Source organism: Mytilus edulis, chromosome 6 (genome assembly GCF_963676685.1).
Source record: "Mytilus edulis chromosome 6, xbMytEdul2.2, whole genome shotgun sequence".
NCBI lineage: Eukaryota > Metazoa > Mollusca > Bivalvia > Mytilida > Mytilidae > Mytilus > Mytilus edulis.
This window is the reverse complement of record NC_092349.1, coordinates 80243508-80260379: the sequence shown is the minus strand read 5'-3', so window position 1 is coordinate 80260379 and position 16872 is coordinate 80243508.

Genomic DNA, 16872 nt, shown 5'->3' with positions numbered 1-16872 from the left:
CTTATGAAAAGTGCTAATAACTTGATTGTGTCATCAAAGCGTTAAGGAACTTGAAACTCTAGATATCAATTTGTGTTTACAAAAAGGTAAAAATGAGCGATAGTATCTTTGCTAAATGATACAAAGGAGCGAGTTTGCTTTGTTGATGCATACAGCTGCTGAGATCGCTTTTGAGACTTTTGAAATTGAAATAAGAAAGATCTGTTAAAACCTATATTATAACCTAGATAGTGAACTTCTTGTAAATTGCACTTTCACATCATTAAGTCAGTGCATCTAAACATTAGCCTAATTTTACATCTTATAATAAGGGATTACACCAATCAGTAATTTCCCGGATATTTAAATGATATTTGGCAACAACAAAAACCAGTAGCATGAAACAGTTACGCGATAATTTGAAGAAAAGTATCAATTCAGAAATTCCGGCATTGTGCTTATTATTTAGTCGCAATCTAATTTGATTGACACATAAAAATATCTTTGCCATTGATTTAAATCAATCATCGAAATTTACGAGATTCGTACATTAACAGACGGCGAGAGGCACAATTTAGTCAGGTATCAATACCTTCATCTGATTTCATGGAGTAAAATTAGTTCTTTCTGATCTGCTATCAACTATTGTTTGTTTATTTGTATTATTTTCTAACATTGAACAAAATATGTATTTTTAGAATTTGGTATATTCTGATCGACGTTTGCCACTTTTGAAATGTGAAATATATTGACTTTGCAACTGCCATATAATTGAGAGGGTTGACCAGCTTTAAAACCAGGTTTAATACACCTTTTTATACATTTAAGGAAATGCAGGTACCAAGTCAGAAATGTAACAGTTGTTTTCCATTCGTTTGATGTGTTTAAGCTTTTGATTTTGCCATTTGAAATTTCCTTGTAGTTCGATGTTTTGGTTATTTCACTATTTTTTTCAATTATGTGTACTTTACCACTAACAAAGAATTGAGCTCATTGAACGATAAATAAAATACAAAAAAAAAAAAAATAGTAACAGAAAATATTTACTACTTTCCATCAAAGAATTCCCATAATACATTTTCCTGAATATATGAGCCTATATTAAAGTATTCATAAAAAAGGGGAAAATTAAGAATATCTAAATTTTGAACATAATGATGTAAATACTACAACTTGTTTTTCACAATGTGCTTTAACCTGAGACTAAACACTGTTTCTACTCATACGTCGTTTCAAAAGCAGAGTTTTAAAAAATCATCAACGATGCATGAATTATGATTAGAACACCCGAAGCCTAGGTCATCTTCAAAAGACTTATCAGTGACACTCGAATCAAAAGTTTTTGCAAATCTAAATCTTAAAACGAAGACTGTTTATTTCCTATTAAATATATATAATTACATATATTAATTTTGTGCCACCTTCTAAGTTTTCGTGTCATAGTCGTATTATAGTTGATATGATCTTTTAACAGTTTATTCAATACATTAAAGTGAAAATATTTACAAAAAGGATATCTTAATCCTTTAAACGGGGTGGTGCACGGTGCATTCGTTTTGTCTAACGTTTCAAATGTGTCTTCATTGAAGGTTACAAAATGTCAATATGGTGCAGATTTATAGTGTACTGGTACATCCACCTGTTTGATATGTGTTTGAACCTTTACAACGTATTGGAAATAAGAGGCATGTTGCTACTACTCTACTAGTCAAATCTGAGGTAATGGGTTTTTATAAGATTTACTGTACCATTTTTATTGCGTTTATTACAAAATAGCAACGAAAAATGTTTAAAATATTTCAGCAACAAATTCTACAGAACATTTTCCCGAATATATGAGCCTATATTAAAGTCATTATAAAAAAGGGAAAAGTTAAATAAATACGATATCTAAAACAAGAGCATAAAATAGTAAGAACTTCAACTTTCGCAATGTGCTTTAACTTGAGACCAATCACTGTCTCTTCTCGTTCGTCGTTTAAAAAGCAGGGTTTCAAAAAATCATCAATGATACATGACTTATGACAAGTACACCCGAAGACTAAGTATTTTTCAAAAGACTTATGACAAGTACACCCGAAGACTAGGTCTTTTTCAAAAGACTTATGACAAGTACACCCGAAGACTAGGTCTTTTTCAAAAGACTTATGACAAGTACACCCGAAGAATAGATCTTTTTCAAAAGACTTATGACAAGTACACCCGAAGACTAGGTCTTTTTCAAAACACTTATCAGTGGCACGCAAACCAAAACTTTTTGCAGATATAAATCTTTAAACGAAAAAAAAATATTTTCATTTAAATATATATAATTTCATATTTTAAATTTTGTGTCACCTTCTCAGATGTCGTGTCATAGTCGTATTATGGTTGATATGATCGTTTTAATAAGTTATTCAATACATTAAAGTGAAATCATTTACCAAAAGTATATCATAATCCTTTAAACGGGGTGTTGCATGGTGCACTGGTTTTGTCTAACGTTTCAAATGTATCGTAATTGAAGGGTAAGCATAATGTCAATATGGTGCAAATTGATTATGTACTGGTACATCCACCTGTTTGGTATATGTTCTAACCTTAACAATTTATTGGAAATTAAAGGCATGTAAATACCTCTCTACTATAGTCAAATCTGGGGTAATAGGTTTTCATACGATTCACAGTACTATTTTTATTGCGTTGATAGAGAGTTGTTGTGTTATCAATCTGTGTCAGATATACTATAAAATGAAAATAACACTTGATAAATGTTGGTGCGTTCAAAGCTATTCTGGATTAACTTCAAATGCAAGCGCTATGAAATTAAGAAAATAGTAATAGCCAGGGATGTACATGTATGCCAAAACAACTTTAAAAGAATATCAAACACAGTACAAGGTCACCTTTGCATGAAGGAGTTGAAAACCTTAATCATTATTACACAATGTCATTTTTTTTCAAAAAAAAAATAAATAAGGAAAAACAGAGGGAAAGAAGGAATACATAGGTAATATTAATACTAAAACTGCCAAATTATAAACTTATTTGTTAGATAAGACAACATATGTTTAAATGGAATTGAGAAAAATGATATTCGTGTCAACATGCAATCAAATGATATAGTACAGTGACCGAGTAAGGAAAAGTCGCTTATTTAAGGAGTTAAATTGTCATTCGGACTATACGGCTATAAATCACAGTATTGGTAGTTGAAAGGTTAATCTTAAAATTTTGACTTGTCGTCAAAAAATCGTACGGTGCAATTTTTGTAAAATGGGCTTTGAGATACGTTAGTTAACGTGAACACAAAATCGACGTAGAAAAGTTTTGAGGTCTAAGTTGTAAAATAACATCCGTGATATGATTTCTGTTATTATATACATTGTTGTTACACCTTATTAGAACGATTTCAAATACAGTTTAGCAATATTAACCCATTTTTTAAGAGTTTATGTAAAAGATTAAAACTATGAATATTTTGCATTGAATAGAGTACGTTTCAATTTAATTTCATTACCTTTTTTTAACGCAAAATGTAAAATAATTCTATTTATATGATATTTAATACCTTTATTAATCAATAATATCAAATTAATTTATATCAGAAGCATTATTTCAGCAATTTAAGCCAGATATAAGTTTTAACGCTCATACGACGGTGCTAGTCGAACATCATATACAGCCTATTATAGATACATTTAAGCAAAGGGAATGTGCTGTATCAACTACATTCAAATACTAGGATGTGTTTCTTGAAGCAGTAGACAGTAGCTGTCAAATGTTAGAGTAGAACGAGAGAGAAATTTGTAACTTCCTTGAGATCGTCTTCTCAAATGTATACTCATGTTTTTGTAACCAACCGTACCAATTACTGAAGGTGTATGCAAGTTTACATACTCGATATGCTTCAACTTTCTGAGAATTTAATAGATGACTACTTTGCTTTCAAACAGACTCCTGGACATTTCAACGGTTCATGGAAAGACATGGCAACAGAAAGACCGTTCTAGAAGCCTCAAGGGGATCAGGTGGCACTGTAGGCGTAACAAATCAAAAGTCTGCGCTTGTTAGATGGACCCTTTCGAGACATTTCTTAGAATCTCTTAGTCGTGTAACGCTGAAAAGGGCTGGAATTGCTGCAATTAATGCATTATCACAAGGGAAAATAAAGCTAAAAGCAATGAAAAGAGATGAACATGTTATTGCCATTGTGGATCAACTGAATGATCCATGACTGATCCCTTTGATGTGGAATCCCATCCTCCGTGTCTTGTTAACATCTCTTCTAGAATGCATGCTACACGAGATATTCGAGATTCTTTGTTCACAGCTGAATAGGAAGGCTTGAAAATGTCTAAAAAATTATCACTATTGCTCTTTCTTTATATCCAGGCAAAGAGTCTGTATAGTCCTATATCAAAGTCGAAACTAAAAACGTTTTACAACATGACCACAAAGACAAACATTAAATATAAATCGGAGGAAATACTGTTAGCTCAAATAAACCCATAACTTGTATTTAGACGTGCACTGATTTTGGCAAAAAGTAGAGATGATGCATGATACCATAGAATATGTGCTGTAGCAACCAGTAGGTTCCATTCCAAATTCCTTTTTTCAAGATGACGGCACCATCAGAAAATCATGCAAGTCTGATTTGGCGAAGCAATTATAATCTGAGTCTCTTGTGCACTTTCCATACCCTTCTTTGTACTATCACTTTCAACTTGCATCAGAGATGGTATGGCATTGGTTCAATGTATTGATATTAAGAAAGGTAAATTATTCGGTGACCTTGCAGCTGACTTAAAAAATATGTTCTGATGAATTTCTATAGCTCACACAGTAGCAGATGTTTTTGACCGCTACGAAATGAACAACTCTATAACGTCTGCCGAAAGGGAACGCTGCACATAGACTACAGCTTCCACCAAAGTGTATAAGATTATTGAGTGGAGAAGTATTCCTAACTGCAAAACTTTGACAAATCCCTTATGATTCCACCTGATGTGAGCTTTACATAGGCAGAACGTTTGTAAATTCCGAAATTGTCAAAGTTATTTATACCAACACTGTTAATGGCTGTAGTAACTTGCTTAGCACTCAAGAGGAGACCTAGGCTGATACTGAATTCCTTAAACTTTGACACGAAGTTTAGAGAAATGGGAAAGAGCGGAAGAACAAGCATACGGACCTCTAATACAAAAATCGTTTGTTCTGTGTGTTCGTGTTCACTACTATAAATGTATGACACATTCAAGCGAGTTGTGGGTGCAAATGGGGAGCATTAGCAGTGCAAAGGATGGACGGAGATTTTCACCCATTCACTAACTATGTGTCTGTTTTCCCGAACAATTTGTAAACTACTAACTGCTGTACATGCCCGACCGGATGCGACACAACTTTGTCTCTGTTTGGAGTAGGTAAACAAACTATCTACCAGATTTTGAAGGACAAGCACGACTATTTCATAGGTTTTTGGAGTTTCGATAATATTGCCAAAGATAAAGCCCTTGCTTGTACATGAAAGTTAATTTCAAAGCTCTATGATCAGAAACATCTCTTTAAAACCATTCCATTATAATTATTATCCAATGCGCGTCAAACTTGCCGCTAGTAAAGATGTAAATTTAGTCAGATTACCTCGCTGTGAGGCGGCACTGAAACAGCATGTTTTACGTAATTCGTTTCAAACTAAAAATTTGGACCGCATTACGCATTGCTGAACCCCCTATTACGTCAATTTTACAATACGACTGGCGATAGTTAAATGATTCATTACACCCCGTGTATTGTAAAGGGCATATGTCAGCAGAATTCTTACAGAATCTTGTGTTTTCATTGAAAGGAAAATCTCCATGTAAAATAGTCATGTGTTTGTTCACAACAACATCCTACATGTCTGGAGCTTTGCTCCTGGAAAGTTCAGAATAATGTAGACATTTCAAATCATGTTCCTTGATAGATGAACCAAAACATACTTCTGGCATAATTCTGTTGTGTGGATCTCTTTGATTGGATTTTTGATTGCAACTGTTTTCGAGGTATTGAGTGCTTTTTAGTTTTAATGAATTACATGAATGAGCTTAGGCAAAATACGCCTTCATGATAGTAGGCTTCAGTTAAAAATAATAATAGTTATCCTTTATTGCTGACGTTGAATGTCAACCAGCAATATAACTTCTGTAACTTTAACAGAATATGTGTATCATAGATCAAGTGTTTGAAAAACGCCAATTTACAGAATAAATCGATTTCCTAATTCTTTTTGTTTTACATTTTCGAGGTAATTCGTTGTTAATAGATTTGTAAAAATGTCTGTATCTGAAATTTAAACTTAATTGATGTATATATCTTCAAATTTTAAAAGTATGGAAGAAGAAAAAAGAAAACAGAATTTGATCTTTGACCTTATTTTATGCAAAACTGTCACCACATTTCTTTTTCACGACATCGATATTTCAAAAGTACTAATTTGTCCGAATCCAATGATATATAATATAGCCATATAGTATGCTTGACGATTAAATCTAAAAAATATTGGGTCTGGTCACCGTACTAATAATATCAGTCTCATATAATAACCGATCGTGCGCATGATTTTTCCGAATATTAACTTTAAGTGCACGTCAGAAAAGTATTAGTTTATTTGTGATACAATAGATTACAAACAAACGTTTATATCAATACCACTAACCCAGAATCCATCGCTTTGCGATTCAAATCAAACATTCGTATAAGACATTTCTATTATGAAATATGTATCTGTTTCAAAACAAAAATTCAACTGCACCAGTTTGAGCAGACTTCAAACACAAACCGAGAATTACAAATTATTCACTGAGATTTCAAAAACTACACTAGTGGCTATATATTAAAAACTACGCTAGTAGCTCTATATTAAAAACTACGATAGTAGCTCTATATTAAAAACAACGCTAGTAGCTATATATTAAAAACTACGCTAGTAGCTCTATATTAAAAACTACGCTAGTAGCTATATATTAAAAACAACGCTAGTAGCTATATATTAAAAACTACGCTAGTAGCTCTATATTAATAAACAGCTGCGCCATGAGCGCATGATACGCCCGACGTCTTGTGTGGAAGTTTTATGCAATAATCATAAATAGTTTCTGAGAAAGATTTAGGCAATAACCATATATTGTTTTTGAGACATGTGAAACCCCTCCCCCACCCTGTTTTTTTTCTAACAAAAAACTAAATATCACTAAAAGAAAATTTTGAATCAAAACCAAAAAGTATACAGATCTTAAGATAAATATAACAAAGAAGTGTGTAAAGTTTTAAGCAATAATCATAAATTATTTTTGAGATACGGCGAGACATGTAAAAAAAACCTCCCCCTTTTTTACAAAATACTCAATAACTCAAAAATGAAATTTTAAATCATCACCAAAAAGTATACAGATCTTTAGATTAATATAACAAAGACATGTGTAAAGTTTTAAGCAATAATCATAAATCGTTTTTGAGATATGGCGCGACATGTAAAAAAAATCCTCCCCCTTTTTTACAAAATACTCAATAACTCAAAAATGAAATTTTGAATCATCACCAAAAAGTATACAGATATTAAGATTAATATAAATAAGAAGTGTTTAAAGTTTTAAGCAATAATCAAGAATCGTTTTTGAGATACGGTGCGACAAGTGAAAAAAAAAAAAAAACCACACCCCTGTTTTAGTTACAAAGTGCCGTAACTCAAAATGTTTTAATCTTATTTCCACCAAAAATTACACAGATCATTTGACCATCATAAAGCCTCGGTCACACCTTACCGGAAAGCTCGAACGGACGCCTAACGGATAACTTTTTTTTAATCCGTTCATGTCCGTTAGACGTCCGTTCTTATCCGTTAGACGTCCGTCCATATCCGTTGCATGTCCGTTAAGCGTACGTTTTATCCGTCGGCGTCCGTTCTGTCCGGTGGAAAATTTTGAGCATGTTCAAAACTTTGAACGGACGTCCAACGGATAAAATGTCCGTTGAACGTCCGGTAGGCGCCCGTTTTGTACGGTACTCGTCCGTTTCGTTTCCGTTTTGTATCCGTTACGTGTCCGTTATACATCCGTTGGCGGTCTGGAAGATAAATTCACCAACGGACTTCTACCGGACGTTTAACGGATAAAACGGATGTTGAACGGATGAGAAACGGACTTTTACCGGACGTATAACGGATAAAACGGATGATGAACCGATCTGAAACGGATAAATGCAAATTGGAAATTTCGCGTCAGAAATGCCAATTATTGGTATGTCAGATTTCTTAAGGTTCATGAATTCTTATTATTCATAATCGATCTTAGAGTATAGGCACGTCTTCACAATCAAGCAGTTCTTATTCAGGCCAGACACTGTCTTTGGCGAAATTTTGAAGAATAAACCAAAACCAGTTACACAGAAACATTTTGAATATATATGCGATTTACATGTATTATTATTGTCGCCTTTAATTTTTCCGTATATCTTGTTCATCTGTTTTATCCGGTACGCTTCCGTTAGGTGTCCGTTTTATGCGGTACTCGTCCGTTGGATGTACGTTCGACATCCGTTCTGTCCGGTACGTGTCCGTTTCACGTACGTTGCATATCCGGTGTGTGTCCGTTATGCATCCGTTACACGTCCGTTTTATTCGGTCAGTACATCAACGGACTCCCAACGGATAACAATTTTGTCAACGGACAACCTTTATTTTCATCCGTTAGGCGTCCGTTCGTGCTATCTGGTAAGGTGTGCCCGAGGCTTAAGAAACAACTATATTAAGTTTCATGAAATGTGGATAAGTCGTTCTCAAGTTACGGTGCGACATGTTTACGCCGGAAAGACGGACAGACGGACGGACGGACGGACGGACACCGGACGTTTGTATACCAAAATACGTCCCGTCAAAATTTTGACGGACGCATAAAAACTACGCTAGTATCTATATATTGAAGACTACGCTAGTAACTATATATTAAAAACTACGCTGGTAGCTATATATTAAAAACTACGCTAGTAGCTATACATTAAAGAACCTTAAATAAAACACAATGAACACTAGAAATGACACAACGAGATAAAAATGGAAATCACACTATCAGGAAAAATTGCAAACTGGAATTCAATGTTAAAAAATTCTCAAAAACGTTTTGATATTTACCTGATATTTACAATGATCATCAATGAGTACTTTTGAAAACCTGTGGCTTAGAATTATGAGTGATAACGGTTACCCTATGAGACCATCTGTACTCAGAATTCACCCACACTTCTAGGTCATTTACAGTTCGTAGCTAATCCCGCTTTCCGACACTTTTATGCATTCGTAATGCAAACATGGAGTAATAATGAATAATACGAGAACTGCTTATTTAATAGGAGAAATAAGCGCGAGGAAAGAGACCTTGTGAAAAGAGAAGGCGGGAAAGGCTTCACATTATACCTAGATATATAATTGTATATTCACATGAAAATACATTTGATGAAATAATTGCCTTTTCTCTGGGATTATACTTTCATCGACGATTGCACAATTGTTTCATAGATACCAATTTTGGTTTAAATTCAGGCCTACAAGATGCAAAATTTTCAAAATTAAAAAAAATCACATTGAACAAAACTTATGAATATTGAATACGCTTGTGTGCATGTACAAGGTTATCAATGGCAATCGATCTTCTAAAGCTAAAATCATTGCAAAACCTCACTATTGTCCTGTTGTTACACTACGACCAAAATTCCATCCGATACTTAACATACATTTGATACCTATTGTTCCTACACTTTTCTGCAATTATCAACGATGCTTTACTTTACTTAGTCAGTATAGGTATTTAAATTCGGATTTTGAACTGGCTTTCTGTATCTATTTTTTTAACTTCTGCCTGTAAATTTCAATTTTCATAATGTTTCTTTAAGAAATTTTTAAATTTATTAATTTTGGTTTTTTATTTGTTTTTGTTTTTGAAATATCAGTTAATAGTGGAAAGAAAACATGTTTATTATAAACAAACCACAATGATTAATACAAAGTGGAGAAGGTGATGGTCACTTTGACATGAATTAACTTGATTAAAGTTCATCCTCAAATAAGCGGACGAAGTTCATCATATAATAAATACTTCCAGTGAATTAAATAAACAACAGACATACAGGTTATATACTAACAGACCACATATTTAAAAATTTTGGAACATGTTTATTCAAATTCAAAATATCTGCGGATGGAATGGTATAAAGTGTGAGAAACAACAATTTACAGACATGCTGGTCGTGAGAAATAAAATTTTGATTTTTAAACGATACAATGTATTACATTTAGATAGTAGTAAATAGTATTTAAAACAAAACCACAATGATATTGCGAACTTTTTATTTTATGACTAAAGTGCATTATTTGTTTAATGGTTCCAACTGACCACTAAATAAATTGTAATCATTTTGTTATTTTTGATTATACGATACTAAAGTAGTAAATAGTTCACATATGATTTATCGTGGTTAACTTTCATTGGATAGTAACTTTGGTACTAAAGTAGTTGTAAATGCTTCAGTGGTTGCCGTTTGTTGCTGTGTAACATATTATTTTTTTCCCTTATTTTGTACATAAGTTAGGCAGTTATTTTTCTCGTTTGTATTGTTTTACATTTGTCGTCTCGGGGCCTTTTATAGCTGAATATGTGGTATGGCCATGATCCGTTGTGGAAGACCACACGGTGAAGCTATAGTTGTTTCTTTCGTTGTTTGTTTTGGTCTCAAGGAGAGATGTCTCATTACCACATCTTCTTTTTTTAATGATATGATACTTAAAAAAAGTAGCATTATGTTCAATTTCCTCTTATAGTTGATGTGTTTCCCATTGTTTAAGTTTGTAACCCGGATTTATTTTTTCTCAATCGATTTATGAATTTCGAACAGACGTATACTACTATTACCTTTATACCTCGCAATATCCAGGATATGAATAAGTTGAAATCTAATTAAACAATAGGTCGAATTTGCACTTTGCGCGAACCGGCAAAAAAGTAATGTTTCTATATTTCTAACCTTGCATCTCCTACATTTTGATTCGTAAGGCTAGTAGTCACTATCAAAATCAAAAAAAAAAAAATTCTTGTCAAAGGTTTTTGATGGATGTTTTGAAAGTGACAACCGTAAAAAAAAAAAAAACTTTTATCAAAAATTTTCACGGATAGATTGAAACTGCATCCTATAGTTCTTAAAATTTGGATGGACTTTGACAGAAATTATCCAATCACAACTTGCAGTTTTTTTACGCAGTTGACAACCTTTGGGTGGACAAAGTTTTTCTGGTTTAAATTGTCTGTGCCCATGATAAAAAAAAACGTTTGACAGTGACAGCTGTCAGCTGATGACTTGGACCTAGATGGAATGTTCAAGATGAGTAACATGGTGGATATCAAGCTATCATGAAGAATAGTATTCATAGCAAAGCGATACAAATTATTTGAAACAAACAGGGTAATGGTCAAGTGTGTCATCAGAAAACATTTAGTTCCTCAACATATGCCACGTGACCTTTGAACGAACAATATACTTGTCACGTACAAGGGTATGCTATATAGAAGTACATAAAAGTATATATAAGTATACAAAAGTGCAAATTTCAATGACAATTGACTCATTTTTTATATCTGGAACACTTGACAATAGGCAAATGTATTTCCGTTATTGAAATTTCATCCTTTAAAGGATTAGAGCAAGTAATCTCAAAATAAACAGACATTTGAAGGTAAAGTTCAACTGTTTGATTAAATATAATGTGTATGTATTGCTAAACGGTTTTTTTTTAAAGTGTAATAACAAATATAATATACCTGCTTTATTCTGTATAAATATATTGGCCTGAAATAGTAATAGATTTTACATAAGTGCATTTTCTCAAAATTAGTCACTTTAATCAAATCTTCTTCATTTCATATATGGCACCACGTCTCGCCAAATGATATATTGGTTGAAAGTAAAAATGTATATGGTAAGAAGATGTGTTGGAGATGGGAGACGCCACTGTTTATAAAAAAAAAACTATCATGAAAATAGCCAAATTCAAGCAATAAAAAAAGGAAATTCCATTCGGTTAATGTGTTTGAGCTTTTGATTTTGTCATTTGATTATAGACTTTTCTTTTTAAATTTTCCTGGAGTTGAGTATTTTTGTGATTTTAATTTTCCTCTTCATATATGATACTAGAACACACCCGTGATATCGCGGGTCCGTGACTGAATTAAAGTATATAACTATGCGTAAGCCTTCTTTTAGTATTGGTATTGTCATCTGATAAAGTCGTGCCGATTATAAGATACACAGTTTTCTCTGCTTTCAAATCTTTCTGTTTGAACCCGTCGACCTGGAACTTTTCAATTATTGGTAATATTCAGGTCCTGGAATTGAGTATTTTTTAATCAACAGCATTGTCAAATAAAGTTCAAATCTGTGATTCGCTGTTTTACGTCATGCCCGCTAACAAATTGAAAACTGTACCTATACGCCTTAGTCCAAATTTTTAGTATTCGTATTGTTATCTTAGAAAGTCTTACTAATTAAAAAACTACAATAGGGGACAATTTGACATTGATTGAATTTAGTTGTGTCGATCGACTTTGTGATTATGACCCGTGTATCATGTGTATATAGTAAAATCAAATACACCATTTTGTGGTGCGCCTGTTAGATGCCGAACGTACAGATAAGGTTACCGTTATAGGTAACAGGTGAAAATACTATTGGTATCGGTACCGGATTCGACCCGGAACTTGTTAATTATTGGCAATATTAATTATGTGGAAAACAAAAGGGTCTGGAGTGGTGTAATTTTTAATCTACACAATTGTCCTATATTAGCTATATATAAAGTTGAATTCTTTGATATGTCGTTTTTACCTGATGCCGGCTGATAAATTGGACCTCGTAATTTTAGTATTATAGATATGACGTTTAAAACACACCCCTAATGATGCGTTAGTATATTAGCTGAAAGTTTTCAAACAATTTGACATTTTACTTCATCAAATTTTCAATGCATTATCTCATTTAAAATATTTGGATGTTTAGGGCAAACACTAAGAGTTAGTGAGCAAATTCCTTTACTTTTGAAGACAAGGAACTATTATAGATTGACAAAAGTCCATTTGATGGTGACCAGGTCGTTAAAAAAGCCAAAAAGCTAGATGACTAATACGAACGAAACAAAGGCATTAACGAACAATACATGCGGACAATCAATGAACGACTTAAAAATGCATACCCATTGAAAACCCTAATCGGCTTTTAATGTTGTTCAGCTCGCAGTTAAAACGAGTCCTTAAACATAAAACGGATACTCCTACCCCCTTGACTGGTTATATCTTAACTTTCTGTCCTTTTTGTTTTTATCAGCTATCCAACATTTGTATCAAGTTTGAGATTTTCAAAACATTTGCATTGAGTACTGAAAGACATTAATGGTAGAAATGAGCATCTGTGGTTCGGAATAGGAAACTGCATATGGATATCGTTATATTATTGAAAATAAGGTTTGATTACAGGACCAGAAACCATCAGAGCAGGTAAATAAACCCATCATAGATACCAGGATTAATTTTGTATTTACGCCAAGCGCGCGCGTTTTTCGTCTACAAAAGACTCATCAGTGACGCTCGAATCCAAAAAAAGTTAAAATGGCCAAATAAAGTAGGAAATTGAACAGCATCGAGGACTTAAATTACTACAGCTAAGGTAATCTATGCCTGAGGTAAAAAAGCCTTAGTTATCAAAAATTCAAAAGTTTTGTAATGGATTTAAGATTAAATTTTTTTTTTTAAAAGTCCCAAAACCGGTTTTATCGGAAATATTTCCAAGATGTTTATCACGCTGCATATATATCTGTTGTATTACATAGTCATGCTCACAGTACTTTGTATCTTTAATGTCTTGAATTTCAGTATATACTTTTTTATGTAAAAATATATAAATTAAGCCAACAGTAGTTTACCGATGTTGATTGATGTTCAAATCTAAAAAAAAAATGGAGACAAATAAAGATGGAAAAAAATCAGGGGAATAGCGTTTACAAATTGAGCGTCTCCAGTTATACGTGCACACATGGTATGGTTGTTGATATTTCAAAGAGCATGGGCCTAAACAATGAGCAAAAATTAAAAATTATATTTCCAACAATCCGAGAATAAAAAAAATACAAGGATCTTTTTGCTCTCGATTCAAAGAATTTGCTAGATCGGAAATATAACTTGGATTTATAGAAATTGTGTATAATAAGTTAACATTAATGTCGAACGATATTTTTGATATTTTAGAACATGTTACATATGGTACATCTATAGTTAGGTTTGAAGATGAATCTAAGGGTAACCATTGTCTGAGGAAGTTTAAATCTTAGTTTATTCATATAGGCGATTTAAAAAAAAAGGTTTGTTGTGAATCATGAAACAATTCTGAGTCAAGCATGATTGGGCCCATTATAGCTTGCTGTTCTTAACCATCTATTCAATCACTCTGACTGCATCTTGCATAACATTTGCATTTGGACACATTGGAATATTTAAAATAAACTTTCACGTCACGTTCACATAGGAAGATGTTCTTGTGATATGTAGATGGTGTGGGAACACAGTTGGGTCATTGGTCCTTGAGTTTTTTTTAACGACCTTGACTATCCATGAGGGTCTTGCAAACAATTGATATTCGTTAGTCTTGAATGTTTTTAAATTTCTAGCTCATTTATATGTTTTTGAGTTTATTATGACGTTCATTTTCACTGAACTGGTACATACATTTTATTTAGGTGCCAGTTGAGGGCAACCTCCGGGTGCGGGATTTTCTCGTTGCGTTGAAGATCAATTGCTGGCTTCGATTGTTATTTGCTCCTTGGTCGAGTTATTGTCTCTTTGATTTATTCCCAATTTCCAGTCTCAATTTTAATTATTGATTTTTGATTTTCGTCAATTTAAGTCCGTGGTGTCACCTATGTTGGTTTTTTTTAAATTTCGAACTTTCTCAATTTATTTCTTTATGTTTATGTCCAAAAAAGCAAGTTTGGTGATGATTTTTAAAGTAAAGTAGTGAGCAGTCCATTTAAAAATTGTTAAAAAGCAGTATGTCTGAAACTATCAAACATAATGCAAGAAGCCCTTTTAACATAAATCTGTCCATATTTTGAGTTATTGTAAGAGCTGAAGACGTTTTCTATAATTTGTCCCAAAAGTAGTTCAACACATAGTAAAAATATTACTGAGAAATAGGTGTGACTTTTTTAATTTGCATTAATTGTCTAGAAGAACTGGAAATGCGATATAACCGTGTTCTCGGGCCTACATATATGTTCTCACTTTTTATCAACGGTTTAAAACTCTGGCAAAATGAAACATTATATTTGATATAGAGAAGTGTGAAATCAAAATATATATGCATATCAAATACCCTTATATTGTATCAATTTCATAATAACAAATTTGATTAATCCGGATCTATATTACGTTTTAATGACACCAATTAATGCGTTTAATACTGGAAATGGCGAGTCGTGGTGTAGCGGTTAGCGCATCAAGAGAAACAAAACAAAGCGCATCAGACTGCAATCACCAAAGGTCCTGGTTCGATCCCTGTTCCGGGGAGAAAATTTCAGACTTAATTTTTGGCTCTTCCTTAACACCATTTGTGAGTATGGTCTTGAGAAACGATGCTACTCCGTCGGAAGTGGGCGTAAAAGACACCCTTGTAGATTTCAAAATAGAGCAGGCTAATGCTGCTACAAGGCAGCACTCGCACCCGCAAAGTGGAAAATAGTTATCAAAGGTACCAGGATTATAATTTAGTACGCCAGACACGCGTTTCGTCTACATAAGACTCATCAGTGACGCTCATATCAAAATATTTATAAAGCCAAATAATTACAAAGTTGAAGAGCATTGAGGATCCAAAATTCCAAAAAAGTTGTGCCAAATACGGCTAAGGAAATCTATGAAAAGGGTTAATATAAGTTGTAATAACTTGTTTCCCAATAAACTATACATAAATATGTTTAAACTGAATTGGAAATGGAGATGATTAATTTACAGAAAGAAGGCATTGATTCCCCATTTTGTCTACGTTTGGAATAAATTCTTGCGTTAAAAAAATTTAAATGAATAAAGCTCAAGGAAGAACAAAATTTCACGAAGTGTTTTTTTTTTTTCATTAGCTCCTTTTTTTCATCAAAGACAAAAATATCTGAACACTTTAAACCAATGCAACAAAATGCCATAATTTTATTAACACTGTAAACCACGCAATGCAACAACATGTTTAAATATTTGAAATAAACATAAACAAAAAAACAAAAAAAAACCGAAGTGGTAACATTTCTAAAAGGCCAGATCTATGTGTTCGTGTCCATTTAAAAAGATTTAATATAGAATACCGCTACATTGGTAACAAATGTTCTAATTGACTTTTTAAACCCTAACCGCGATGATATTACTATTCTAATGTTTTCCCAATGAAGTACTTTATTTTTATAAAGTGTTTAATGTTCTCACTGACCACTTACTTTACAGTGGTCAGTTTTGTTATTTTATCAGTCTTCTCATCAGGTTTGATTACTGTACCAGTAACCATCAGAGCAGGTAATGGATTTAACAATAGACAAAATAACAATACAATCTGATTTAGTCTCGAGGTGATCGGTGCAAACTGTTACTCCTATATACACCTGCACAATATTGTTCAAAATTCAGGTGAAAAATTAATGTAATCTGATCTTAAAATAATCAAAAGTTCTCGGGTATCAAGGGTGTTATTCTTATCAAAACATAGTTTGAACAATTAATTTGTATATAAACGAGTATTTTGTGGCTATAGCATTTCTAGATTGTGTTGATATTTTTCTCTTAAGTGTTTTCCTTCTGTTTA